Source organism: Fistularia commersonii, chromosome 10, assembly GCF_037954325.1.
Source record: "Fistularia commersonii isolate RoL2024-O1a breed Wild chromosome 10, RoL_Fcom_v1.0, whole genome shotgun sequence".
NCBI classification, from domain to species: Eukaryota; Metazoa; Chordata; class Actinopteri; order Syngnathiformes; family Fistulariidae; genus Fistularia; species Fistularia commersonii.
The window spans coordinates 6749190-6776486 of record NC_141293.1 but is presented as its reverse complement, the minus strand read 5'-3'; the positions used below and the strand labels follow the sequence as shown (position 1 = coordinate 6776486).

Below are 27297 nucleotides of genomic sequence, written 5' to 3'. Positions count from 1 at the left end.
TTTTTGGAAAGTGGAAGGTAGATGGACAACCTGGAGAACCAGGGAGGAGAACATGGAGAGAGCCTGGTCAATGCTGCTAAGTATTAAAAATGGTCACGTCTTCATTTGACCTAAATACTCTTGAGGTGCAGAATCTACAGGAGATCCTTCATTAAGATCTAAACACCAACTGTTGCTCTACGAGCTAAATGCTAGATGATTATTTTTAATGCATTTAGCATAGCATGTTTAGAACGCAACTACGTTGGGTATGTTTTATTGATTTCCTCAACATGTGTGTGTGTGTGTGTGTGTGTGTGTGTGTGTGTGTGTCTGCATGTGTGTCTGCATGTGTGATGTGGGCTGGGCTGGGGGGTTCCATTAGCTCCTCAGGCTGCTGGCTGCTGTCCTTTTAACGTCCCCCGCTAATGACATTATCGATTCTTATTTATCTTTGTTTCCTGGCTTCACATCCAAGGTCTGCCTCTTCCTCTTCATCCCTCCTTTCCTCTTCATCCACCTCTCCCTCATTTTCCACCTCTTCCTGCTCGTGGGGGTTCTAACGAAGCCTGTCCGTAATGCATTGATGCCGCTAATGTGCTAATGACCGGGCCGCCGATGAAAGATGGGGTGCGTGCTGTGCCCGTTGCCTTGCCAACGGAGAAGCGGCCATCTTTTGATGTGTGGCAGCGAGTTGTTGGAGGGCGCTGACATGGCGATGGCGGACGACTGCTGGTCCGCTGCCGCCGGGTGGCCTTTTCCGTCTAATCACAGGTGTCTGAGTGTTTGGATCCGTCCGGAGGCTCCTTCCGTGTTTTGTCTTAACAAAAGGTGGTAAATGTTCGTGACCTTCGGGTGGCAATCACGGGGTGCACGTGTGCACGCATGTGTGTGTGCTCATGTGTGTGTGCATGTGTTGCCACCTTGCAGACAGCCGGCGAGACCTCTGACAACTCCCAGTGGACCAATTAGAGGTGAAAAAGGAGAATGTCAGCCACCGAGCAGCATCCGTGCTTGTGTGTGTGTGTGTGTGTGTGTGTGTGTGTGTGTGTGTGCGTGTGTGAGGGTGTGTGTGTGTGAAGGTGAGAGAGAGATAAGAGCATAAACTCAGCCATCCACTTCCATCAGAGTAGCCAGACCATCTGAAGGCAGCCGACAACATCCAGCTCCTGACCAGACTTCACACACACACACACACACACACACACACACACACACACACACACACACACACACACATACACACAGGCACACACACACGCACGAACACACACATACCCGTCACAGAGTCCAGTCACCAGTCCTTAGGAGTGTGAAGCCTCATTATGAATAAACCATATGAGAAGTGAAGTCGCACCTTGACTTTGGACACCTGACTGCAACTTCTTCCCCCCTGCCCCACCCACCTGGTGATGCCATGAATCATTCCCTTTCATGCTCTCGTGCACGCCGTGTGCTCGGCGCCCACGTGCATGTCCCCCGGATCCACTCCGCTGTCAATCATCTCATATGGTATTCAGACCCGGACGGTTGGTCCTCCTTCCTGGCTATGCACAGGAAAACATCATAACCCGGTTAGATGAGCTTAATTATGAGACACACACACACACCCACCCACACACAAACACACACACACAGAAATGCACACACACACAGAAATGCACACACACACACACGCTCGAACAACTTCCTGCTCACACACACACACACACACACACACACACACACACACACACACACACACAGAGACCCTAGTTTGTGCATCCGGACTCAAAAAAAGGAAATGAAATAGAAACATTGACCAAGTTCAGATAGAGTGAAAGGGAATACACATACACACACACACACACACACACACACACACACACACACACAAACACACACACACACACACACACCAGATTCTGTGCATTTGGACTCACAAAGGAAAAGGAATAGGAAATATTACTATTTGGAACGATTTGAAGCCAAAGCACTCGAACACACACACGCACGCACGCACCCCCCCCCCCCCCCCCCCCCCCCCCACACACACACACACACACACACACACACCACAGTGCATCAGGGCTCCAAAAGGAAAAGATAAATAAACTATTTGGACGGACTGGGTGCGACTAACACGCCCAGACACACACACACACACACACACACTTTCCTCGTCCACCGCTGTAGGCCTGGACGCCACCCGCCCCCACAAGGGGGCACACATTCCCACTGGCCATGCTTGTGTCCAACGAAACGTGAACGGTGCTCACGTGGGTGACACAAAGTTGGGAATGGAACTTTCTGCTCAGCGTAGTGAGGCCACGCCGCTCTTTGCTCCCTGAGCACCGCCCACACCGACCTCCGGCCTCTGCTGATCCAGATCCTGCAGCAAGGTCAAACGCTGCTGCGCCCTTCACCGTTGACATTTATCCAAGCGTGTGAACTCCACGACCTCCAAAATGGCGGCCAAAGGGCATGCTGCATCACAACAGGAGCGGCGCACCCTGCAGGAAGTCCAGATCGGTAAAGGAGGAAGGCGGTCCTGTCGCCTCCTTCTCGTCACACAGGGTCTGAGCCTGGGTGGGGGCGGGGCTTAACCCGTCCCAGTCAGCTGTCAATCACAGCGTCAGCTGTCAATCAGCCACCTTCAGACACAGGGTTGAAGGTAACAGCAGGTGGAGACAGGAGAGTCATCATCGTCTAACCATTGCCTGCGTCCACCTCCATCAAACTTCATCCATCTCATCAACCCTCATCCAACTCCATCCATCTTCCTCCACCTCCACCCTCATCCACCTCATCTACCCTCATCCATCTCCACCCATCTTCATCTACCTCCATCCACCGTTCATTCCACCTCCACCTCCTGGGGGAGTGTTTTGTTTCATGAGGATACAAGCGACTGATTGTTATCTATGGCAACCGGGAGACGAGCCAGGGGACGGCGACCCCACCTCTTCCACTGTTTCAGACCGGCTGCCCATGACACACACACACTAATTACAACAAGAACACACTCTTCTCTTCTCTTTCTCTTTCAGAGAGAAAAAAAAGCAAAGCTCTAACAAGTGGCGGAGTGCCGAGAACTCCTGGAGCGACATGTCTGTGAATGTGTGAGTGTGTGTGCGTGCTTGTGTGTGAGGCGTCACTCATGACGTTTGTGAGATAGAATAACGAAGCTTCCATGAAAACAACATGAGGCCCTGACTGTAGGATAATCACTTGAAAACACACACACACACACACACACACACACAAACACACACACACACACACACACACACACACACACACACACACACACACACACACACACAAATGTGACCCTGAACTCCCCCCTGCTGGCTTGGAGATGGCCGTGAGTTTTTCTCCGCGATAAAGATGTGTGTGAATCTGCGACCAGGCCAAAGACGAGCAGCAATGAAGAGCATCCAGAGGATGGATGGAGGTCCTCCTCTTCTCCCCCACCTTCATCTCCTCCACTTCCATGTGTACCTCCACCTCCTCCTCTTCATCCTCCTCTTGGCTGAGTTGAGGATGGAAGGGGAGATGAGGAGGAAGAGGAGCCCCAGGTGACACTTCCTGATGGATGAGGCTAACCTTTAAAACTGGCTGTAGGAGGCGGAGCCTATCACGAGGGCACGGGGCTTCGAAGCTGGACCTGGACAGGTCAGCCGTCAATCATACATTCAGTCTCCCTCTTGTCCACATCTACAGACCACTCAGAGGCTTAGTGGAGCAGTGACTGCGGGAACTATGGGAGGAACACAGATAACCTGGTGAACCCAGACAGGAGAACATGGAGGAAACATGGAGAACAGTTCATGTCGCCCCCAAACAATTGAAACCACTGACTATTGATGACATCATGACTGACAGCCTATCGTTTCTCTGCTTTACCACCAATGCAAATTCTTCTTATTCCTCCTCTTCCTTCTCTTCCTCCTCCATATTCTCCTCTTCCTCCTCCTCTTCTTCCTCCTCCTGTTTTCTCCTCTTCCTCCTCCTGCTTCTTTGCTTCCTTCTCCTCCTCTTTCTCCTCATCCTCTTCTTCCTCTTCCTCCTCCATCTACTCTTCTTCCTCCTTCTCCTCCTCTTCTTCCTCATGCTGCTCCTCTTTTTTTCCTCCCTCCATTTCCTGCTCCCCCTCGGTCTTCCCCTCCTCTTTTTCCTCCTCTTCCTCAGCAGTAGTTACATAACAGGTTAAATCCTAAAGTACCATCTGCTAGAAACAACGCTGTCCATCACTAATTGTCGTCGCGACGGCCATCACTGCACTGCTCACGCTCCGAGACTGCATCAGCGAAAACACACACACACACACACACACACACACACACACACACACACACACACACACACACACACACACACACACACACATCCATCATCTCCCTTTGTCGAGATTGAAGTCACCCAGGTTGCGGGTAAAGAGGAAGGGGATTAGGCCGCGGGTGGGGTTGGTATAATTGTTCTGAGCGGGTCACCAGGCCTGTGTGTGTGTGTGTGTGTGTGTGTGTGTGTGTGTGTGTGTGTGTGTGTGACGGGGTCAAGCGCAGGGGGGCAGGGATTACACGACCCGCCATGTCCGCGCCTTGTTGTGTGATTTGTCGACGTCTCACGCCGCTAAAAGCCTGCAAATGGGTCCAGTGTAATACGCCGAAGGGGAGGAGTGGAGCTGAAGGGTGGAAGTGGTGGAGCAGGGTGGAGGAGATGGAGGTGGAAGTAGTGTGGGGCGCTTCAGATCACATGTCTAGATCCTGATCACATGCAGGAAAGGTCTTAACCGCCTTTTCATTGGAAACCACACATATAGGTCATTGTATGGATGGTTGGTACACGCACACGCACACACACACACACACACAGAGACCCCAACCCCACCCAAAGGGTGGAGGAGGGTGTGGGTTCCTTATTCTGGGGAGTTAAAGGCTAAGCAGCATGAATTCCCATTCTAATAAGGTTCTCTTTGAAGTGAGCCGTCTGCACCGCTCTAGCGGCTCCATGCACGCGCACACACACACACACTCACACACACACACACACACATGCCGCCCCGCTGAGAGCAACCCCATCAACAAGTTCATTGATTTCCTTAAACACTGGATGACCTCAAAGCAGACCCCCCTCCCCGAGCCCATCACCACGGCAACCAGCGGCGTCCAGGCGCAGACATGATGGTGGCGCCATCCCCTTTGATTTTCTTTCACGCTTCAAGCTCCTGAAAAGAAGCTGGAAGTTTGGAAGTCTGTGAGGAGTATGGCTGGTCGTTGCAGTGGCGATATGCCATGAACACCCCCACCCCAGGAGTAACCACTCGACGGCACAGATGTGAAACAGACATGGCAGGAAGCATTCCTGTCTGGTGAGGAGGGGATAACAGATACCACACACACTGATACTGCAGGAAAGTATAGATATTCAGAAACAATATCAATATCATCCATCCATCCATCCATCCATCCATCCATCCATCCATCCATCCATCCATCCATCCATCCATCCATCCATCCATCCATCCATCCATCCATCCATCCATCCATCCATCCATCCATCCATCCATCCATCCATCCATCCATCCATCCATCCATCCATCCATCCATCCATCTACACTCATTATTCCTCCATCTTCAGTTCTCTGGATGACATGCAATAGTCAAAGGGTTCTTCCTGAGTGATGTCAGGATGTTCTCCCTATGTTCTCCTGTCTGAGTTCTCCCCATGTTCTCCATCTTTAGCTTCACTGAAGACCCTGAAGGGTCTGAATGGATGTGAGATGTTGGTGAACTGGACATTCACGAGATCCCAGTATGTGTGATGGGATAAGCAGAGATAAAAACTACCAAAAAGAAACTTCTTTGGAAAGGATAGTATGTGTGAGTGTGTGTGTGTATAGCTTATGTGCATACTTGTGTGTGCTGCTGTGTGTTTATGTGTGTATGAGTGTGTGGGTAATTTGCTGGCTTCACCTCCTGGCAGAGATAATGGAGGCCTTGAGTCTTTGACCCCCATTATCTGAGACTCCCATCCCCACACACACACACACACACACACACACACACACACACAAACACACACACGGACACTCATCCTTACATCTGCTTCACTTCCACTCTATTTTCAAACAGTTTTCAACCAAAGAAGATCTGTGTGTTTGTGTGTGTGTGTGTGTGTGTGTGTGTGTGTGTGTGCGGGGCTGAATGGAGGGGGGGCATGTTTTTTTTCTTCTTTCTTTTCTTTAGTTTTTCTTTTCTTTACTTTTCTCTTCTTTTTTTCCCCAGTCGCTGTTTACGAGGTTGTTTGAACGACATTTTATCAGGAGAGCAGTTTTTACAGAGCGCCAGGAAACAGCTCACACACACAAACACACACACACATACACAGGCTATTGTGGCTGTCGCCCCTGGAATGTAGCGGGTCGTTCAAACGCCGCAGAGCAAACATGTTTCCCAGAGACGCTCAGTGGCGTAAAGACATAAAGAGCCTCTCGGAGGAGGAGGACCCTCCTCACCCGCTCACCTCCTTAGCAGACCTCACATTTCCTGGTGGCCTTTTATTTCTTTTAGTTTAAATTACTGCATCAGACCCTTTGATTGGGGGGATGTTCATGTTGGTTCTCTCTGGGTTCTCCAGCCTGGGTTATCGCCATGTCCAAGTCCACAAGCGATGGAGGGGGTTGGATGATTGACAGTCGACGGTCCAGGTTAAGCCCAGACTCCTAGCCCAGTGACAGCTGGGATTGGCTGCGGCTCCACACCGTTCCCTTCAGTGCATCTCAGCAGAACGTGGCATCTGAAACTGGGTTCTGAGCTTATACCCGCTTCCATCACTGAGTCTTTGCGTGTTTCCACGGCGTTGTAAAGTCACTTCCTGGATCACTTCCTGGATTCAATCCTGGAGAGTCTTTTTGCTTTTTAAAGAAAGAAAAAAACTTCACTTAGAAACTTCACGGTTTCTTCTCTCCGATGTGTCGCTGTGATCGTATGTTGTCTCCTGATACAGGTTTCCTGAGAAAGGCCTGTCACAGTGGGGGCGGCGCACGTGTGTGTGTGTGTGTGTGTGTGTGATTCTATCATCGTGTTCATGCCGCTGTCGCTCTCACCTCCAATTAAAGCAGACAAAGGCTGGTGATGTGGACACTTTACACTGCAAACACTCCACTTGTGTGTGTGAACACACATACATGCACACACACGCACTGTGTGTGTGTTTTGCCGGCCCGAGAAAACAAGGTGTGGGCAAACAAAGACACCAACGCCGTTTTCCCGGGGCTCCACATGTTTGTTACTTGCTTAGAAAAAAAAACAAAAAAAAAAAAACAAAGGGAATCAAATCAAACCCATGAAAGACATCAAAGACAACAAAGCCACTTCCTGTTTTGAACCCATCCTTCATGTCACTCAATCATCATCTCATCCCTTTCTTATTTTTATTATTCATCCATTCATTCTCTATACTTATAGTTCACTCAGGTTGGGGGCGGAGTCAATCCTGGCCATTATCGTCCAGGAGATGGGGCTTTCTCTGGACCAATCAGAGGGCCACATGGAGACATCCAACAGCAACCCATCTTACAGAAACAAACTTTTAAAAAAGGTGGATAAAATCAAAACAAAAATAAAAAAATCAAAACAAAAATAAATAAATAAAAAAAAGGAAACTTTGCTGTCTTCTCTCTCATCCAAGCTGCGTTGCTAACTAGCACATTAGCACGTTAGCAGCCTGAGCCCGCCCGTACCGGCAGTCTGTCTGCTCTGATTTCCACCCGGCGGGTCGGATGAACAGCCATCCAGTATATTTGCAAACACAATGCGGTGGTGGCGGCGGTAATTGGATGGGCTGTCATGGTGCCGACAGCGAGGCTGAAGTTTTCTCTTCTGGCAGACGGAGGAAGCGGAGCACCTGTCAGAGCGCCATTTGTTGTGAGCGCTTTCAGCGGTGTGCTAAGAGCTGCTGATGTTCAAACGCGCCAATTTGGTGGACGGGGAGGGTGAGGGATGCACACACACACACACACTCACACACACATACACCCACACACGCCGGCGGGATGTAGGTCAGAAGGTATGAATCTGGAACATGTCAGGGGAAAAAACACAGACAGGAAATCAGCTTTCACCCCGCCAAAAGAAAAGTGGAAAAAAATTGACTAATGGATCTAAAATTACTTTCATTTCAATGAATTTATTTATTTATATTTTAATTATATGTTTCCGAAAGAGAGACAAGTCAAATTACTGGAACATCAAGCATCAAATAAATGAAATTAAACAAAAAAATGGAAATAAACAAAGGGATTTTTTCTTGAAAATTTGCATAACTTCACCAAAAAAAGAAGATTTAAAAAAAGTAAGAAATACCTTCAATACATAAAAATACATCCAATATTTAAATTAGGAAAATTTCAGCAGATAAATAAATAAAAAAATAAAAAAATAATGAAAACTCGTGAATGCGCTCTAAATTAGCTGGAAATTAAAGTAAACAACAGTAGTCAACAGTAAAGCGAACTGTTGAATTTCCAACGAGTAAAGGAAGGAACCAACTTAGAAATAAATTAAAAACAAATCTGGAAAATTCCCTCGAAATTATAAGAATTATAATTTAACTTATTTTAATCATGACTTTCCAAAGGTGAGTATCTGTATCTTGATCAAACACTCACCGACCCCTTAATCCCTTCACTGACCTGACGGCGCACCTGGTGCATGCACACAAACATACACACACACACACACACACACACACACACACACACACAAGGCTATTGTTAGCGCTCATTAGCACACAGGGGCTCCCCAGGGTTCCTTTGCATGCAGACCTTCTGTCCTTAAAAGGTGTGTGAGCCGTCATCTCGTCACATGACATCACTTTTCAGTGCATGCCACCCAGATTCCAGTCCATGTGCATCATGCCGCTGCCGCCATCTTTACAGTTGAAAATGTTTACACCCTGCAGTTACACAGATTGGCCACTAGGGGCGCCTTCTCTGTCTGTTTCCATACTATTTAAAAAGACTTCTTATCCACCACCGGACAACAGGTAGCGCTGCGACGCACTCACTTGCGTTTCAACAAGAATCCTTTTATTCCTTTTATTATCAAGCTTTTATTTTGAAAATACACATCCCGCTGCTATGAATGTCGCGGCCCTGCAGGCAGGAAGCGTGGCTGTCGTATTGATCTGAGATGTCGTCACGGAAACGGACTTCATTTTCTCACCGATCTCTTTTCTTTTATTTAAGAAAATTGTTGTTTGCATTTGTTTGTTGACTTTTATTTTGGAAAGTAATTCTCTTGTCTGCTGAGCTTTTTCCCTGTCAGATTCGATTGGACGTCGACACAAAGGGTTCAATATCACATCGATTGATAAGGTCACCGATTAGATCAAATTAAAAAAGGAGAGAAATGTAATTAAATATAAGGGAAGTTACTTGATTGATTTTGATGAGTCAAAATAAATATTCACGTTTTCTTCATTATCGGGCTTTAAGATTAGATATTTTAAATACTTTTAGAAATTAGTTTGAGTTGTTTCTCAATCAATAGCCAACAACTATCAACACTCTTAGTCACTTAGTCAGTTATACTTGATTTTTCTATTTCTCTCTCTCTCTCTCTCTCTCTTTATATATATATATATATATATATATATATATATATATATATGTATGTAGTAAATATAAAAAGTATTAAAATGATAATAATAATTTTCTAGCAGGGGTACTAAATTCAGGAAAATCAGCCAGGTGTAAATTTAAATCTAAAAAGGAAAAATAAAATAAAAAAAAATCGAAATTTTTGGTAAAAAATTAACAATAAACAGAGATGAATAAAACATGATTTCTGTAAAAACTGGCAGCAGAACAGCAAGGCCGATGCCATCACCTGGATCTGAGTCACAGCAGGCCATCATCGGGGAGGGGGGGGGCTGGTGCCGAGTGTGTGTGCGTGTATGTGTGTGTGGGTCATCACTCAGAGTGGGGGGTGTAAGTGTGCATCAGGAGATGTGAAAACAGAGGAGACACTCCAAACAAAAGGGCGGCTCAATCACTTCTCAGCTAATCCCGTCTTAATCCCATCCGTGTCCATCAGAACGCTGTCGGCGCCAACCGTGACACCTTCACCTCCAACTTTCACAGGGGGGACACACTTGAACCCGGACCTGATCCACTCCCCAGGCCTGGTTTCAGAAGGTCCAAACCCTCGACCAGATACCACGCTGATCAATACATGTGCTTATCAATTTACAACCCTGGATGGAGGCAGAAAGCATGTCTGTGTGCGCGCGCACACACACACGCACACACACACACACACACACACACACACACACACACACACACACACACACACACACACACACACACACACACCTGTGCGTGTGTTATGGGATGCCTGTATTATATTTAGCTCCTGTTTGGCGCTACGAAGAACAGCAAACGAGAAAATCTCACAAGGTTATCACACTAACGTTCATTTCTTCATTTTCCCCCGAATAATAATAATCATCATTATTAATAATAATGATGCGCCTGCGCCCGGGTCGCGCGTGTTGCGCGACAATGCCAATTGAGGCCTTCAATTGGAATAGGGGTAGGAGGTGGACCCCCAGCAGACGGAGGTCCAGGTGGAGCATCCTCCTCCTCTCCCCCCTCCTCCTCCTCCGCGCATCGGTGCAACTTTCCTCCTGTCGCCATGTTTGTAGTATTTTATCCAAAAATCTCATTAGGGCACCGGCGTGCACGTGAACCAACAAACAACAACAAACTAAACAAACAAACAACTTTCCTCCGCGTTCAATTTCCACGTCGTCCAGGGGCGCAGGTGGTGCCCGCACGGGATGCGTGGACGTCCCGCGTGCACGGAACCCCCGCATCCATCCGGCCGGAGGAGACGGTCCAAAAACGTTAAAACAATAAAAACACAAACTTTGTCGTGGAAAGCACCGCAGCGCAGCCTTGCACTTTAACCTACGGGGGAACCCACGGGAGGTTTCGCATGTTTGCGTGTGTGCGGCGGAAGCGGTGGATAGGGCGAAGGGACCGGGGCTTACCGGGAGCCGGAGGACAACGGAGCGGGAACTGGAGCGACCGTCGACGGATCCAACTGAGACGGACTGCTGCTCCCTGGCAGCCCGCTCTCCTCCTCCTCCTCCTCCTCCTCTTCCTCCTTCCTCTCTCTCTCTCTCTCTCTCTCTCTCTCTCTCTCTCTCTCTCCCCCTCCCTCCCAGCATCAACAAATTGAGGAGTTCAGGTCCCTGATTGGCTATTACTTTCGTGGTTGGCGATTAAAGGGACGCGCACGCGCACGCGCACCCCGCCATCCAAGTCGGTGGGGGGAGTGACGTAAAGAGTGCGTTTTATTTTGAAATACAACGGCACTGATCACAAACACGTTTGTTAACAATATAAAACATATAGTAATATAGTAATATAATAATTTAACAACCCTCCCCACCATTCTGCCCAGCTCATAAGTGCAGATAGTTTAATAAATTCAATAAATGAATAATGAATCTAACATTAATGGAGGAGGCTGACACACTACAGCAGTATGCAAATATATGGCTAACATTAACAGTGGAGGTTAACGCAGTACGGCAGTATTTTAACATTTGGCTAAAATTAATGGAGGACATTAACACACCACAGCAGTATGCTAACACACAGCTTACAGAAATGGCAGTATGTTAACACATGGCTAACAGAAACAGAAGACGTTAACAGGCTATGGAAGCATGCTAACACTTGGCTAACAATAATGGAGAGATTAACACACGACGGCAGTATGCTAACATACGGCTCACATTAACGGAGGACCTTACACTACGGCAGTATGTTAGCCCACAGTTAACAGTAACAGAAGACATTAACACACTACGGCAGTATGTGAACACACTGCCAACAGTAACGACAGACATTAACATGTTCTGGCAGTATGCTAATTGTATGTTAGCATACTGCCATAAAGTGTTAATGTCTTAACGTGCACTGTTAGCTGTGACACAAAGAGTTTGCTTTATTTTGAAAGCTGCAGGGACCGGAAGTTGTCCAAAGCGGCGCTGATCACAAAAACAACACATTTGTTGAAAAAATATAATATATATATTAATTAGTAATTCAATAACCCTCCACACCCATCTGGCCAGTGTGCAGAGTGCAGATGGTTCTTGGGAACACTAATTCAATAAATGAATAACCAATCAATCATTCTAACCTTGGGAAGCTGCCTTTACAAAGTACTGCAGTAGTACTAAATGTCAGTGCCATGAGTATGACAAAGTATTTTGAGGCATACATACTGTAACCTTTCAGTAAGGGAAACGCCTGGGTGACAGTAAAACGTCTGTTTGATGAGCAATAGCTGCTGTTGGCCACAGCCACGCCACACAAGCCTGCAATACAAATAACTGTTCTCGCTCAATCCAAGGTAAAATAAAAAACAGAATTCCTTCCACCCCAAACCACACCCACATAATTCCCAGTAACCCCAAAATCACACGCACGAAAAAAACATCAACATAAACCCCAAGATTTGCGACTTGCTACACTACGAACATTCCATCAGGAGGTTGGGAAAAAATAACAGTGTGCTAACACATGGCTAACAGCAATGGAAGACAATAACACACTTTAGCAGTATGCTAAGACACTGGCTAACAGTAAAGGAAGACATGAACATACTACTGCAGTATGCTAGCACACGGCTCACATGAATGTAACAGCCGAAAGCTAACACTTCTTCTTCCTCTTCTCCTTTTGTCTTTTCCCTTCAGGGGTCGCCACAGGGAATTAACCATTTCCATCTAACCCTAATGTCTGAATCCTCCTCTCTCGCACTAACTACCTTCATATCTTCTCTCACTACATCCTCAAATATTCTCTTCGGTCTTCCTCGAGATCTCCTGCCTGGCAGCTCCAATTCCAGCATCCGTCGAACCAAAATATTCACTATCCCTCCTCTGTATATGACTGAACCATCTTAGTCTGGCTTCTCTGACCTTCTCCTTTCGATCTTTATCTCTCTGTTTCGGCAACCTGTATAGACCATTCTCTCCCTCCTTACTGTCCAGCCGAGCATACAGGTCCTCGTACGCCCTTTGTTTTGCCTTTGATACCTCTATCTTTACCTTACCTTATCTTCCTGTGCTCCTGTCTGTTCTCTCCAGTCCCCTCAGTGTCCCACTTCTTCTTCGCTAACCGCTTTCTCTGGATAAACTCCTGCACTTCCTCACCCCACCAAGTTTCCTTGTCTACTTTCCGTATTGATAACACACAAAGCACTCTTCTTCCTGTCTCCCTGATAACACTAGCTGTTGTTGTCCAATCATCCGGAAGCTCTCCCTGACCATCTAGAGCCTTTCTCAACTCCTCCCTAAAAACCATACAACACTCCTCCCTTTTCAGCTTCCACCACTTTGTCCTCTGCTCTTCCTTTGTCGTCTTGATTCTCCTTGTCACCAGTCATCCTACAAACCACCATCCTATACTGTCTGGCTACACTCTCACCTACAACTACTTTGCAGTCACTGATCTCTTTCAGGTTACCTCATCTATACCAGATGTAGTCTACCTGCGGGCTCCAACTTCCGCTCTTATAAGTTACCATATGTTCATGTCTTTTCTGGAAAAAAAGTATTCATGACAGCCATTTCATCCTTTTTGCAAAATCTACCACCACATGTCCCTCTGCGTTCCCATCCTGCATACCCAATCTGCCCATAGCTTCTTCATCCCCTCTATTGCTCTCACCAACATGCCCATTGAAGTCTGCACCAAATTCCACTCTTTCACCTCTGGGGAGATTCTGCATCACTTCACCTAGCTCAGTGCAGAACTTCTCCTTCTCTTCAAATTCACAACCCTCCCGGGGGACATAACCACTAATAACATTGAACATCACACCTTCAATTTCTAGTGACAGACTCATAAGTCTATCTGACATTCTTTTCACCTCCAGAACATTCCTAACAAACTCCTCCTTCAAGATAACTCCTACTCCTTTTCTCCTCTTGTCAGTACCATGATAGTACAACTCATGTTTGCCTCAACAAACATTTGAAACAAGATGCCAACTTTTGCAGGAGACACAGACCCAATATTTTTGCAGTCTCAATATTAAAAGTTCCTATTTTCATCGCCAAACTCTTGCCTTTCCTCTTCTCTCTGCTTCCGAACACGCCTTCCTCCTCTCCTTCTACTTACAGTAGCCAGGTTTCCATTGGTTCCCTGTGAGTCATTGGTACCAATGGCAGTCAGTGTTAACCCGGGCCTCGATTATAAGGTTGATTCGAATGATTGGTTTTGGAAAAAGTTTTATGCCAGATGCCCTTCCTGATGCAACCCTCCGCATTTATTTGGGCTTGGGACTGGCTCAGAGAGTCAGTGGCCCATGCCAACCTGAAGCTGCAGTAATTGCAGTAATAGTAGTAATAGCAGCAATAGTAGTATTGGCAGTAATAGGAGTACTAGTAAAAGCAGTTTTAGTTGTGATAATGGTAAAGACCACATAATTTTTCATGTTTTTATTACTTTTGTTATTTTTTTATTTTATTTTTTTCCTCTTTTATTATTGTTTCTGTTATTTTCTCAGTTGCTGCTACCTGTGGAGTAACACACACACACCACACACACACACACACACACACACACACACACACACACACACAGACCAACGGCAGCAAGGTCATGCAAGGCCCTAACTAGACCATGAAGAGCAATTTGGGGCTCAGTGTCTTGCTCGAGGGCAGTTCAGCATGTAGACGTGTGGCCTGGAAATTGAACCAGTAACCCGTTTGGGGGCAGGGGTGGATTGCTCAGATGTTTGTGTTTGTGTGTGAGCTGGGCAGGTGTCTAAGAAAAGGACCAGAGATGCTGATTAATTTCCATCAAACCCGACTCTGTGTGTTAGCGACGACACACACACACACACACACACACACACACACACACACACACACACACAGGCAATAATTCAAACAGTCAACCTATTTCATCTGATGTGAACATAGTGGCCATTTACAAATGCAGCCTTGAGCATTTAAGCTCCGCCCCCACACTACCCTCCTCCACCCGAAGGTCCTCCACCAGGTGAATGAACACAAAGACCATTCCGACATGTGCCCTCCACGAAATCCAAAAAAATGGCGAAAGATAAGGAAGAAGACTAAGTCGAAGATGATGAATGTCAAGGTTGCCAAAAGAGAAAGGAAGGCTGGAGGTGCGGAGGAACGAGAAACCAACAGCCCAAGGTCTCCATATTAAAGGGACAGGATCTGTGTATGTGTGGGTGTGTGTGTGATGTGTGCGTGTGCGTGTGTGTGTGTGTGTGCGCGTGTGTGTGTGTCTGTGTTTGTGTGTGTGTGAGAGAGAATACTTCTCCATGAATCATCTCCCTGCCTTCATTCCTTCCTTTGACCATTATCTCTGGTGCTTTCCTGCTCAAAAGTTCATGGAGGGGGCAGAGCCAATCACTGCTGACACTGGGCTGAGAGGCGGGGCTTAACTCTGAGGGGTCAACTGTCAATCATTCCCCTGGTCAGTCACGCCTGCAGACAATTCAGTCTTCAATGAAGCAATGACAGAGAATCAGAACTTTGAGAGAACCCACTGTGGACATTCCTCCATCTCTATTTATGACCTAAATGTTCCTCACAGGTCTCATCCTGGACCCGGGTTCCTTCAAAACCACCTGACCAATGTTGTACAGCCAGTGGAGGTTCTCGCTTCTCTTGGGTTTGGTCCCCACCCACGATCTGAAGGAGTTCTTCTTCCAAACCTGATGTGGGACGCAATGCCTCTGTGACATCATGGAGGTAGGAAGTAACGGCTGGTCTTCATGGTCCTACCAGCTCTTAATCAGAAACCCGGCGAACATTAGCGTTCAGGATGGACAGTGCTGAGGTGGGCGGCGAAGAAGAAGGAGACGAAAAAAACAGGAGCGGAGAGGGCTGGTCAGGTGGACGTCTCATGGTCACACCTGGTACGTCAGACCTTCAACCCCCGATGATCACATATGACATGATTGTTCCGGACCCACAGAAGACTCTTGAACGCATCATGGGAGTAAAGAAGGCAAAGAAACATGGCTGACAACCATGGCTGTCTGTTTTTATCACAGCTATCTGCTCTGTCATCCATGACTGTTGTCCCTCTCAGGCCTTTGTTGTCCACCATCTTTGTTTTAATACTCATGCGCTACATCCTCCTTTTTCTCCTTTTTTCATCCTTTTTTTTCTCCTTTTAGTCAGGTTGTTGATCAGCACACATTGACAGGCTTCTGGGCCCATTAGCCACTCCCACTTCCCCCAACTAGCCCCACCCACTATCCTCAACTTGCCAGGCCTGCTTTCCCACACTAGCCACAGCCTCTGTCTCCAACTAGCCACGCCCACGCCATCGCCACCACACAACCATGCCTACTGCCCCAAATCTTCTCTTCTTCTCATTTCAGCTTTTCTCTTCAGGGGTCGCCACAGCGAATCAACCTTCTCCATCTGACCCTATTCTCTGTATCCTCCTCTCTCACACCAACTACCTTCATGTCCTCTCACTACGTTCATAAATCTTCTCTTAGGTCTTCCTTTAGACCTCCTGCCTGGCAGCTCCAATTCCAGCATCTGTCTACCAATATATTCACTATTCCTCCTCTGTACATGACTGAACCATCTCAGTCTGGGTTCTCTGACCTTCATTCCAAAACATCTGACACGTGCTGTTCCTCTTATAGACTTCCTGATCCTATCCATCCTGGTCATTCCCAAAGACAACCATAGCATCTTCATCTCTGCAACCTCTAGCTCTGCCTCCTTTTTGTCATTGTAACTGTTTCTAGGCTATACAGAATGGCTGGTCTCACCACTCTCTTGTATGTTGCTCTGGTCTGTTGACCCCAAGTACCTGAAATTCTCCAACTTCTTAATGTCTATTCCCTGTGGTCTCACCGTTCCACCCAAGTCCCTCTCATTCACACACATATATTTTGTCTTGCTGCGACTAACTTTCATTCATCTCCTTTCCAGAGCATACCTTCACCTCTCTAGATTTTCCTCAACCTGTTCTCTCCTCTCACTACAGATAACAATGTCATCTGCAAACATCATGATCCATGCAGATTCCTGTCTAACCTAATTTGTAAGCCTGTCCATCACCACTGCAAACAAGAAGCTGCTCACAGCTGATCCCTGGTGGAGTCGAACCTCCACCTTGAACTTCTCTGCACACCGCATCACTGTTTCAGAGCTAGCATACATGTCCTTGCACCAGTCTAACATACTTCTCTGCCACTCCAGATTTCCTCATACAATACCAAAGCTCCTCTCTTGGCACTCTGTCATGTGTTTTTTTCTTGGTCGACAAAAACACAATGCAGCTCCCTCTGGCCGACTCTGTACTTCTCTATTAGCATTCTCAAAGCAAATACTGCATCTGTAGTACTTTTTTCTTGGCATGTAGCCAAATACTGACAAGTACTGACTTCTGCTCTCAGTCTAGTTTTCACTACTCTTTCCCATAACTGCATTGTATGGCTCATTAACTTCATCCCTCTGTAGTTGCCACAATTCTGCACATCCCCCTTATTCTTAAGAATTGGCACCATTACAATTTGTCTCCATTCTTCAGGCATCTTCTCACTCCTCTAAGATCCTGTTGGATGATCAGAATAATAATAGTCAGGAACTCTACCGCTGCCTCTCCTAGACACTTCCACACCTCCACAGGTATATCATCAGGACCCACTGCCTTTCCACTCTTCGTCCTCTTTAATGCCTTCCTCACTTCACTTTTACCAATGCAATCCTCCCATTCCGTATGGAAGTGATACATTTTAGTCTTTTTACTTGGTCCAGCTCCCCCACTAATTTTTATACCTTTAAGTTTAGAAGACATACATTGGAGGCTAACTCGCTAGCTTGCCGCTATGTGCACATGCGCAGTGACACCTTTGTCAGATAAGGCCAGATTGGACAGACAGACTGTCAGTCAAGTGACAAATTTCATAGTGAGGATACTAGGCTGATGTCTACGTTTCAATGCCATGCGATCCACTCACACTACCTTTGCGATCGACTGGTAGATCGCGATCGACGTATAGGGCACACCTGCCTTACGTTGTATATCCCTGTACTCATGTCTGTTCTCTACAGTCCTCTCAGGATCCCACTTCTTCTTTACTTACCGCTTTCTCTGTATATACTCCTGCACTTCCTCATTCCACCACCAAGTCTCCTTATCTACTTTCCTTCCAGATGACACACCAAGTACTCTCCCACCTGTCTCCCTGAAAACACTAGCTGTTGTTGTCCAATTCTCTGGAAGCTCTCCCTGACCACCCAGAGCCTTTCTCAACTCCTCCCTGAAAACTATACAACACTCCTCCCTTTTCAGCTTCCACTACTTTGTCCTCTGTTCTGCCTTTGTCCTCTTGATCTTCCTTGTCACCAGAGTCATCCCACAAACCAGCATCCTATGCTGTCTGGCTGCACTCTCACCTACAATTACTTTGCAGTCACTGATCTGCTTCTGGTTACCTTGTCTATACAAGATGTAGTCTACCTGTATGCTCCTGCCTCTGCTCTTATAAGTTACCCTATGGTCCTGTCTTTTCTGGAAAAAGGGTTCACCACTGCCATTTCCATCCTTTTTTCAAAATCTACACCACCACATGTCCCTCTGCGTTCCTATCCTGTATACCAAATCTACCCATCACTTCTTCATCCCCTATTGCCCTCACCAACATGCCAATTGAACTCTGCTCCAAATCTCACTCTCTCATCTCCGCGGATATTCTGCATCACTTTATCTAGCCCATTCCAGAACTTCTTTTCCTCAAACTCACAACCCACCTGCAGGGCATAGCCACTAATAACATCGAGCATCACACCTTTAATTTCCAGTTTCAGGCTCATAAGTCTATCAGACATTCTTTTCATCTCCAAAATGTTCCTAAGAAACTCCTCCTTCAAGATAACTCTTACTCCATTTCTCCTCCTGTCTGTACCATGATAATACAACTTAAAGCTTGCTCCTAAGCTTCTAGCCTTACTACCCTCCCACCTAGTCTCCTGGACACACAGTAAATCCACCTTCCTTCTCTACATCATGTCAACCAACTCTTTACCTTTTCCTGTAATAATCCCAATAATCAAAATCCCTACTCTCAGTCCCAGACTCCTGCCTTTCCTCTTCTCTCTCTGCTTCCAAACACACCTTTCTCCTCTCCTTCTTTGACCTACAGTAGCCCAGTTTCCATTGGTTCCATGTAGGTCATCGGTACCAATGGCGGTCGTTGTTAACCCTGGTCTTGACCTATTCGGTATGATCTGGTTATTACTGTATGTTTGATTCGCATGTTTGGTTTTGGCAAAAGTTTTATACCGGATGCCATTCTTGATGCAACCCTCTGCATTTATCTGGGCTTGGGACCGGCTCATGGAGTCACTGGCCCATGCCCCCCGAGGCTGGCTCCGGGAGACACCGACCCGTGCACTACCCCAAATAGCCGCATTAAATGCGCCCTAACTACCCTAACCACTGTCGCTAACTAGTCACGCCTACTGTTGTTAACTAGCCACACCTACTGTTGCTCACTGGCCAGGACCCAGCTACCCAAACCAGCCACCTCCACTGTACTCAACTAGTAACGGCCAATATCCCTCCAACTAGCCACGCCCACTACTTCCAAGTAACACAGCCACCATATAGCCATGCCTACTGCACCTAAAAAGCAGCATTAAATGCCCCCTGACTAACCTCACCACCGTTACTAGCCAGCCACACCCCCTGCTGCTAACTAGCCACGTCTACTGTTGCTCACTGTCAACAGCCTCCGGCTCAAATCTTAACATCTAGTCCATCGCCTTTCGACAGCTCTTTCCCATATTTAGGGTGACCTCTTGCAACAGCTCCCTTCTTGTCAAGACATGGGATGTTCCATTTACTTTGACAAATTCCCCAAAAAACATTTATAGTAAATTTAAAAATAAAAATGAGCTGAAGATCTGTGTTTGGATGTGCACGATGTAGCCTGTCTTCTTCATGCTCTCCTGACTCAGTTGTCATTTCCTTTGCACATGCTCAGTTGCACAGAAGTATGGCAGTGACAGTTGGGACTGGTGTGTGTGTGTGTGTTTGTGCGTATGTGTCTGTGTTGCAGTGACAGCAGTGCATGTCAAACTCAAGTATGTCTCCTGATGCGAGATGCATTGCATCATGGTGTGCCGTGTCCCACTGCGCCCCTGCATGCACGCGGTCGCCGGCCTGGCGAGCGTTCCCTGCAGTAACGTCTTACTCGTCCACTGCAGCATGAGGATGGGCAGAGATGTTTTGGTCTTAGAGTCTAAAATTTTCTTTTGCGTTTCTCACATGCCAATAGTGAACAACAAACACTAGTGAGCTGCCTGTTAGCATGCTAGTGTTGTTTGTGTAGGCATGCATCTTTCATTGATGTTCACTGTTCATTACCATGCTGCTATAGTTTGTGAAGAAACATTACCTCTGTTAGTGTTAGCATTCTTTTCGCATGCTTTGCTAGTTTGTCACCATTCCATACATCTATTTATGTTCGCTGTGTGTTACCATGCTATTATATTTAGTGACTTTGTGTGTTTTTATGTTGTTCATTCCAGGTTAGCTTGCTCATTTAGTTTCCTTGCTATATATCTAATTTTAGGATCTTGTTTCAAATATTTGTTGAGGCAAACTTAAGTTGTACTATTGTGGTACTGACAAAAAGAGAAAGGGAGTAGGAGTTATCTTGAAGGAGGAGTTTGTGAAGAATGTTCTGGGGGTGAAAAGAATGTCAGATAGACTTATGAGTCTGACACTGAAAATTGAAAGTGTGATGCTCAATATTATTAGTGGCTATGCCCCGCAGGTGGGGTGTAATTTTAAGGAGAAGGAGAAGTTCTAGAATGAGCTAGATGAAGTGATGCAGAGATGAGAGAGTGGAAATTGATGCAGACCTCAATGGGCATGTTGGTAAAGGCAATAGAGGGAATGGAGAACTGATGGGTAGATTTGGTATGCAAGATAGAAATGCAGAGGGACAGGTGGTGGTAGATTTTGCAAAAAGAATGGATATGGCTTTAGTGAACTCTTTTTTCTGGAGAAGACAGGAACATAGAGTTACTTATAAGAGTGGAGGTAGGAGCACGGAGGTAGACTACATCTTGTATAGACAAAGTAACCTGAAAGAGATCAGTGACTGCAAAGTAGTTGTAGGTGAGAGTGTGGCCAGACAGCATAGGATGGTGGTTTGTAGGATGACTCTGGTGACAGGGAAGATCAAGAGGACAAAGGCAGAGCAGAGAACAAAGTAGTGGTTTTCAGGGAGGAGTTGAGAAAAGCTCTGGGTGGTCAGGGAGAGCTTCCAGATGATTGGACAACAACAGCTAGTGTTATCAGGGAGACAGGTAGAAGAGTACTTGGCATATCATGTGGAGGAAAGTTGATAAGGAGACTTGGTGGTGGAATGAGGAAGTGCAGAAGTATATACATAGAAAGTAGTTAGCAAAGAAGTAGGACACTGAGGGGACTAAAAAGAACAGACAGGAGTACAGGGAGATACAGCTAAAGGTAAAGCTAGAGGTAGCAAAGGCAAAAAAGTGCATATGATGACTTGTATAGTAGGTTGGACAGTGAGGGGGGATAGAATGATCTATACAGGTTGGTGAAACAGAGAGGTAAAGATGGAAAGGATGTACAACAGCTCTGGGTGAGTAAGGATAGTGTGGGAAATGATTTGACAGATGCGAGAAGAGTGATGGGAAGATGGAAAGAGTACTTTGAAGAGCCGATGAATGGGAAAAATGAAAGAGAGGCAAGGGTAGAAGAGGTGACTGTTGCAGACCACAAATTAGCACAGAAAGTGAAGTGAGGAGGCATTGATCTTAGAGAGTGAGAAGATGCCTGAAGGATGGCGACAAAGTGTGATGTGGCCATTTTTAAGAGTAGGGAGGATGGGCACAATTGCGGCAACTATAGAAGGATAAAGGTGATGAGCCATACAATGAAGTTATGGGAAAGGGTAATGGACACTATACTGAGAGCAGAAGCCAGCATTTGTGAACAGCAGTATGGCTACATGCCAAGAAAAAAGTACCACAGATGCAGTATTTACATTACATTACATTACATTGCAGTCATTTAGCAGACGCTTTTGTCCAAAGAGCTTACAAAACTTGCAATTCAATAACCAAAAATCCAAAGAACCAGTAGTCCAGAAGTCACCACTGGCCGGGAGCCAGTGAAGGGACATAAGAAGGGGGGTTGTGTGGGAGAATTTTGGACGGTTGAACACCAGGCTGGCTGCCGCTTTCTGAATAAGCTCCAGAGGCCTGATGGTGACCGCTGGGGCACCGGCAATGAGGGAGTTGCAGTGGTCCAGATGAGAGATGACTAGAGCCTGGATGAGTATCTGTGCCGTATCCTCTGTGAGGACTCTGCGGACCTTCCTGATGTTGTGAAGGAGGAATCTGCAGGAACAGGAGACTGCTGTGACGTTTGCTAAGAGGTTGGTTGTCTAGGACCACACCCAGGTTTCTCGCAGTTGTGGTTGGCCTTACCACAGTGTTGTTGATGGTGATGGCCAGGTCTCTATTCCAGTGTTTCCCAACCTTTTTTGAGCCATGGCACATATTTTACACTAGAAAAATCACACGGCACACCACCAAATAAATATGTCAAAAACATTTTTTAACGAATTAGAATGAAACTGTAGTCTCTATTTACTTAGTGTGAAATCTAATATATCTAATATCTGTGGATTCATCAAGTTGCAATGCAAATTTCCCACTGATGTGCAACTTTTCCAGAACACTTTTTACAATGTCTGAAGACATGTCATCAATATGTCTGGAAATGGTATTATTTGAGAGAACTCGGGCTATTTCTTTATCAACGCCAGAGCCGAGCATTTCTTCTACAATGATTTTGCCGGCAGGTAGTATTAATGTTTTGCTACGATATGTGGCTGTTTGGATTTGGAGATGAGTTCAACAACTTTGTAGCAAGCTTCCACTGCTTTCTTACTCGTCATGGTAGTTTTCAACAATGCTGCCTGTTTGTTTACGCAGATACAAGTACTTTTTATATTAAAAATGTATCACGCAAAGCGTCACTAATCACTCTGGATAAATAATTTTTGGACCAATCAGGTGAAAGTGGGCATTTTTCCATGGCAGACCTGATGATCTCTCATGGCACACAAATGTGCCGCGGAACAGTGGTTGGGAAACACTGCTCTATGCGGACAACCTTTCCCCGGGAGAAAGAGCAGCTCAGTCTTGTCTAGGTTGAGCTTCAGGTGGCTGGTTGCCAGCCAATCTGAGATGTCGGACAGGCAAGCTCTAATCCGGGTTTCCACTTGTGTGTCTGACGGAGGGAAGGACAGGTTCAGCTGTTTGTGTCGTCAGCATAGTACAGGGAGAAGAGGAGAGGGCCTAAAACCGAACGTTGTGGAACACTGGTAAACAGTCTACGTGGTTCAGACACAGCCCCCCGCCATGTCACCTGGTAGGAGCGACCTGTCAGGCAGGATGCCAACAGGGAGACTGCAGATCCTGTGACACCAAGACCCTTGAGGGTGGAGACAAGGATCTGGTGGTTGGCTGTGTTGAACGCGGCTGACAGGTATTTGCTCTGAGAATACAATAGAGAAGTACAGTGAGGAGGGAGCTACATTGTGTTTTTGTAGACTTAGAAAAAGCATATGCCAGGGTGGCAAGAGAAGATCTCTGGCATCTGGCAAAGAGGTGTGTTGGACTGGTGCAGGACATGTATGCTAGCTGTGAGACAGAGGTGTGGTGTGCTGTAGGGGTTAGAGAAGTTTGAGGTGGAGATGTGTCTCCATCAGGGATCAGTTCTGAGACCCTTCTTTTTTGCAGTGATGATGGACAGGATGACATATGAGGTTAGACAGGAATCTCCATGGACCATGTTTGCCGATGACATTGTGATCTATGTAGTGAGAAGAGAGAACAGGTTGAGGAAAATATAGAGAGGTGGAGGTATGAGCTGGAATGGAGAGGAATGAAGATTAGTTGCAGCCAGACAGATTATATATTTGTGAATAAGAGGAACCCCTTGTGGAATGATGAGGCTACAAGGAGAGTGCGGAGAGTGTGAAAAAGAGGCGAAGAGCGGTTCAAGGTTCAAGCAGGTTGGAATGGGTGGAGGAAAGTGTCAGGGATGCTATGCGATAGAAGGCTATTAGCCAGAATGAAAGGAAAGGTGTACAAGACAGTGGTGAGACCAGCCATGCTGTATGGACTAGAAACAGTTGCAATGACAAAAAGACAGGAGGAAGAGCTAGAGGTCACAGAGATGAAGATGCTAAGGTTCTCTGTGGGAGTGACCAGGATGGATAGGATCAGGAATGAGTCTATCAGAGGAACAGCACATGTTGGACGTTTTGGAGAGAAGGTCAGAGAAGCCAGACTGAGATGGTTTGGTCAAGTACAGAGGAGGGATAATGAATATAGATGGATAGATGGATGCTGGAATTGGAGCTGGGCAGGCAGGAGATCTCGAGGAAGACCAAAGAGAAGATTTATGGATGTTGTGAGAGAGGATATGAAGGTAGTTGGTGTGAAAGAGGAGTATAAAGAAAATAAGGTTAGATGGAGAAGATTGATTCGCTGTGGTGACCCCTGAAGGGAAAGGCCGAAAGGAGAAGAAGAAGTGAGAGAGGATATGGAGGAAGTTGGTGTGAGAGAGGAGATACAGAGAATAGGGTTGGATGGAGAAGGTTGATTTGCTGTGGTGACCCCTGAAGGGAAAGGCCGAAAGGAGTAGAAGAAGTGAGAGAGGATATGGAGGAAGTTGGTGTGAGAGAGGAGATACAGAGAATAGGGTTGGATGGAGAAGGTTGATTTGCTGTGGTGACCCCTGAAGGGAAAGGCCGAAAGGAGTAGAAGAAGTGAGAGAGGATATGGAGGAAGTTGGTGTGAGAGAGGAGATACAGAGAATAGGGTTGGATGGAGAAGGTTGATTTGCTGTGGTGACCCCTGAAGGGAAAGGCCGAAAGGAGTAGAAGAAGTGAGAGAGGATATGGAGGAAGTTGGTGTGAGAGAGGAGATACAGAGAATAGGGTTGGATGGAGAAGGTTGATTTGCTGTGGCGACCCCTGAAGGGAAAGGCCGAAAGGAGCGGAAGACTGCTATTAGTGCTATTACTACTATTACTGGTCACACTACTACTACTACTATTACTTCTGTTATTACTATTACTGCTATTACCATTATTAGTACTATTATTGCTACTACAACTACAACTGCTATTATTCTATTACTACTATAACTGCTATAATTGGTTTTACTGCTATTACTACTATTACTGCTCTTGTTACTACTACTATGATGACTAATAAGGTCGGAAAAGTCATCCTGGGAGGAAACATGTCTGTCAAAACCAAAATTCAATCAGGAGCAGCCTGGGTGTGTGTGAATGAACCTCTGGGGTTGATGAATGGCTGAATTATTCACCTGCAGCTCATGGGTTTTCTCATGAGTTATTCAGCTCTGAACAATGAGGAAGGCGGGAAATCGTTTTGAAAATCCACCTGGCCAAAAAGTTATTCCGAAGGGCCAATGCGGGGCTGGGGGTCCCTTGGGGGATGGCAGGGGCCCACCTGGGCCTGCAGGGATCTATGTGGGCCCCCAGCCTGTAAGGGGTCTACGGAGGCCTCCAGGCACGCACTTGTGTTTGCAGCGTCCAATCAGGAACAGGTCACATGATCAGCAGGAAGCAAATGACCCAAGCAAAGCCAGTAGCCTCTCAGGCCGTACCCAACCTGGTATGGGAGATGGGGTCCTGCGGGCCTCCACAGCAGGCCCCGCCCCCTGCGGGGCCCCCTGACCGTCACAGGGTGCTTTTGTTTCTTGCACTAATTCAGCCCGTCTGTGAATATTTGAGAGGATCTGCCGGCTTAGCGCAGGAATCTCTAATCCGCCTTAAATCAGTTACAACCATGTTGGCGGGGGCTGTTTACCCGCTTAGGGGTGGGGCTTGCAGTGGGCGTTTCCAATCAGGCGTTGGCGCCCGCCGCCATGTGGTGCCGTTCCGCTGCTGTGGCAGCTGGGGGGCTATGTCGGGCCTCTCAAGCGGCTGTAACGCTGGCAGGTCCCCCACATCCAGATCTGCAGGCGCTGGAGGGGCCGGGGACATCGTGGGGGCGGGACTTGAGCAGAACACTCAGCTGGCAATCAAAGGGAGACGGCCAACTATTCACTAATGGGACTGTGGGAGGAGAAAATGGAGGGAACCCAGGCTGAAGAACGTGGTGGAACTCCATCAACTACTTGAACCTCCTTGTGTTTGAGACACTAGTGGACCAGAAGCAGCGAGCAGAAGCTGGGAGGAACATCAAGACTTGAAGGACCGTTGGACAAAAGGACTGACTTCTCCTTTGGGCTGCTCCCTTCAGGGTCTCCACAGCCACCTGCCTCCATCTAACCTTCTCCCACACCAACGACTATCCAGTCCTCTCATCTATTCATAAAGATCCTCTCTGGTCCAACCTCAGCATCCTTCTACCAAGATCTTCTCCATCCCCTCTCTGTCCATGTCCAAATCATCTCAATATGACTTAATCTCCAAAAAATCTTGCATGTGCCGTCCTTACGATGGCTTCCTCCCTGATCTTCTCCATCCTCTTTGCTCCCTGTGATGAAAGTCCACGGGTGTCCATGTTCTGCTGCCAGGGTTCTCCAGATTCTTCCTCCCACAGTCCGAGAGCAGTCATAGGTTCACGGAGACCCTGTAGACCACCTCGACCTTCTTCCACCCACCCTGACTTTCCTCCAACCCCCTCCACCCACACCCACCTCCACCTCTAACACCATCCACCTCGTCCATCAGTGCTGGACATCTGCCTCCACCGCTCCACTCCATGCAGTTCTTCTGGACCTTCAAGCTCCACCTCGTGACCAAAATAAGCAAACAGCTGCATAGCTTTGGTAGTGCCTTTCAACGAACGAGAACGTTTCTCAGGTTCTGCAGGCTCTCCTGTCCACGTGGACCCGGATCAGGAGCTATAAGGATTTGATTGACAGGGGAGGAGGAGGATCCTGGAGGAACCCAGAGGAACGTGGAGGAACGTGTTCCAGGGGAACACTAGCAAGACAGAAGGGGATGATGGAGGGCTGCGGAGAACGTCTGAAGGTTTCAGTATGTTTGATGTCACTGCCAGACATGGGACCTGAGCGTTAAGATCTTGTGTGTGTGTGTGTGTGTGTGTGTGTGTGGTGTGGTGGTGGCGGTGCGGGGGTGGGGGTGGGGGGGCTGAAATGGATCGGTCACAGAGCTCAGCCGCCGCCAATCTCGGACAC

At 47.0% G+C, this 27297-nt stretch overlaps 1 protein-coding gene across 2 annotated transcripts in view; it reads right to left on the bottom strand.

Moving 5' to 3' along the window:
• LOC147230194 (cadherin-6-like) overlaps positions 1-11140 on the bottom strand; it is a 40851-nt gene extending 29711 nt beyond the window's left edge. The window contains exons 1-2 of one of the 2 annotated variants that reach the window (XM_086153440.1): positions 11023-11076; positions 1386-1526 (exon numbers count right to left, since the gene is read on the bottom strand). The gene's annotated coding sequence lies outside the window, so the exon portion shown is untranslated. Of the gene's footprint in view, positions 1-1385; positions 1527-11022 lie in introns of both variants that reach the window. The other variant, XM_086153439.1, reaches the window with a different exon arrangement.
• Between the last annotated feature and the right edge of the window lie 16157 nt (positions 11141-27297).